General features: G+C 55.1%; 1 pseudogene; it reads left to right on the forward strand.

The window, feature by feature from the left end:
• Positions 1-1539: 1539 nt before the first annotated feature.
• On the forward strand, positions 1540-2756 carry LOC123084242 (probable carboxylesterase 5; annotated as a pseudogene).
• The last annotated feature ends 626 nt before the right edge of the window (positions 2757-3382 follow it).

The raw sequence follows: 3382 nt of genomic DNA on the forward strand, positions 1-3382 counted from the left end.
TTTTCCCCCTCCAGGTGTCGGCGGCAGCGCCGTCCGTGAGGGTGTCACACTCCGGAGACGGGTGCCGGGCGTTTGCAACCGCCACTAAACTTCTGTCGCATAGCTGTTTTTTATTTTAATAAAATATAAGGACTTATATGCAAAAGAACATGACGGCACATTATTAATGTGCTCGAAAAAAAATACAAACTATATAATTATATATTCATAATCTATGGAAAAAATTACAAACTACATATATATATATATATATTCATATAATACATAAAAAAGCATAAAAACATATTTAAAAAAAAGCATAAAAACATATGTAAAAAAAGCATAAAAACGTATGAAAAGCATGTAAAAAAAATAGCTATGCCGATGGCATTGCCGTCGGCATAGAAACGGCAGGGTTTTGGGAGGAGCCGTGCCGCGGATCGGTGACGTGGAGCCTATGCCGACGGCTACCGTCAGCATATCTACTCCGTGGATCGGTGACGTGGCATGCGGAGATATGCCGACGGTCGCCCGTCCCGACCGTCGGCATTGGGTTGACGGCGTTAGCGCTGTTCACGGGCGGGGTCGCCGGGCCCACTTTGTATGCCGACGGCTATGTTATACTGACGGCTGCTGTCGGCGTGTTTGTAGATAGGCCGACGGCCGTTCTGTGCCGACGGCTGCCGTCGGCTTATATCAGGGTAGCCCGACGGCCAGGCTACGCCGACGGCCAGGACGAGGCTGTCGGCATATCTCAAACTAGGCCGACGGCAGCCATCGGCATTGATTTGGCCGTAGGCATAGGTAAGTTTTCCGGTAGTGGCAGGTGGTCATCCATAATAACTGAGACAAAGGGGTAGTTGCTTCTGTCGTGATAGGAACTATTTCATACTATTAATAGCAGACGAAGGCATGGTCGAACAACCACTTTTTTTAAGGGAAAACCTGCTGGGCACTTTATTATGAGTTAATGAGAATTACATCTTTCAAAACATGCGGTAAAAGGAAACTAGGGGGATCATCATCCCAACTAAACACCAGGTTTGAATAAAAAGCATGTCTTGCTAAGAAATGTGCCAAGCCATTTGCCTCCCTCGGACAATGCTGAAACTGAATTGAAGCAATGTCATGGGCATACCGGAAGCAATCGGCTAAGATCGCAGAATATGGTGCCAAAATGTCAGCCTCGCCTCTACATGCCGAAATAATCTCGAAACAATCTGACTCAACCGTCACCCTGAAGCAGCAGATATGATTGACAAGTTGTAGACCTCGGCGAAGAGCCAATGCTTCTGCTGTAGTCGCGCTATCAGCATATGTAAACGGTACAACCACTTGGTCTCTTTCAAATCATATTTAGCACAGAAAATGAAAATACTCATATTTATTTCTAAAAAACTCTTCTAACTCTGTAGTCCGATCGGAGGTAATGCATCAGACCAATCGACTACCGTCGATTCCGTCCGAATCTCATTAGTAAAGTGCCGATGAAGCAAATCGCTCTATAAAATCCCATGAGATGCAGCCAACGTCGACGCGGCACAATTCGAAACAAGCGCCATGCAGGCAAGCAAGAGTTCTCCAGCGAATCACAACCACGGACGTAACATCTCCGTAGATATGTACCCCTTCATACGCAAGTTCGAGGACGGCAGCATCGAGCGTTTCCTGCGCAGTCCATTCGTGCCGGCCTCGTCGGATCAGGCCCGCAACCGTGGGGTGGCGACGAGGGACGTCGTCGTCGACAAGGCCACCGGCGTGTCTGTGCGCCTGTTCCTCCCGTCCGGTGCCGCCGAGACCTCAGGCAGGAATCGGCTTCCTCTCGTCATCTACGTCCATGGCGGCTCCTTCTGCACCGAAAGCGCTTTCGGCCGGACGAACCACCGCCACGCGACCTCCCTGGCCGCCTCCGCCGGGGCCCTCGTCGTGTCGGTGGAGTACCGTCTAGCGCCGGAGTTCCCCATCCCTGCGGCCTACAACGACGCGTGGGCCGCGCTCCAGTGGGCGGCGTCCTTGTCCGACCCGTAGCTGGCCAGCTACGCCGACCCCGCGCGCACGTTCCTAGCCGGCGACAGCGCCTGTGGCAACATCGTTTACCACACGGCAGTCCGCGGCAGCCCCACGAAGTCAGCAACGACATTATGGACATCGAGGGGCTGATCATGGTGCAGCCTTACTCCTGGGGAGCCAAGCGGCTGCCTTTGGAGCTCGCGTGGGACGACGACGAAGCCACCGTGGCGGTGTTCCCGCCGAACGGGGTGGACCGGCTCTGGCCGTTCGTGACGGCCGGCCAGGCCGGCAACGAAGACCCCCGGATCGACCCTCCGGCCTCGGAGATCTCATCGCTGGCTTGCCCCCGCGTGCTCATCGCTGTGGCTGGGAAGGACAGCCTGCGGGGCCGCGGCCACCGCCTGGCGGCCCGCATGCGTGATCTCGACTCGCGTTGGCCTTGGATGATCCAGCGGCGCCGCGAGGTGACGGTGGTCGAGTCGGAGGGCGAGGAGCACGGTTTCCACCTCTACAGTCCGCTGAGGGCCACCGGCAAGAGGCTCATGGGAAGCCTCGTGGAGTTCATAAACCAGCAGCCCACCTCGTCGCCTGCGAATCCTATGGTGGTGCTAGGCGTGCCCACGACGCCGTGCAAGGACGTGTTTGGGTATGGCATGGCCATGAAGGCCTGGTGCACACGGTCCAGTATGCCACGTAACACTGCTACTTCATTGAAGATCGGAAGGGCTGGGCCATCCAACACAAGATATAGGTTATTCTCAGGTTGACTGCGGATGACTGCTGGTAACGCTCATCACAAAGATCTACGGAAATGTTAACGTCCACACATGTGGGCGTTCACCATCTCGACCACAAGCATCCATCACCGTCCAGTACTTTATGCACAAATCTTGGCATAATCTGGTCGATTTTCTATGCGACCTAGGACAAGGCGCGTGTGTGGTCTGTGACACAGTTCGCCCACACGTTGGTTGCCCTCCCGCGGTCAGTGGTTGCCACTCGGGGGCGTGCGGTGGAACTAGTATGCTCCCGCACGCCACGCGCCGACCGTGGTTGACGTCAAACACGTCACGCACGTCGCCTGCCTCCCCCTCACGGTTCCATTTCCTCATCTCCGCAGTTACTCACACAACCCACTTCGCATTTCAAACCATTGGGGGAGAAGGCGACGACGGAGGCGGAAGAGTCGACGGTGTCCGCGGCCGTTGGTGGTGCTCGCCGGACCGGAGCGCCTTCGCCGGAGCGCCTGCAGATTGAAGGTAATGCTCGCACCCACTCTCACAATCCTTGCCTGCATTTTCCCCCTTCCCTCCCTGTTCGATGCTTCGCTGGAGATTCGTAGAGATTCAGGCGATTTGGCGATGCGTCGGTGTTCCCGCCGACGGCGGAGTCC

Source organism: Triticum aestivum, chromosome 4A (genome assembly GCF_018294505.1).
Source record: "Triticum aestivum cultivar Chinese Spring chromosome 4A, IWGSC CS RefSeq v2.1, whole genome shotgun sequence".
NCBI lineage: Eukaryota > Viridiplantae > Streptophyta > Magnoliopsida > Poales > Poaceae > Triticum > Triticum aestivum.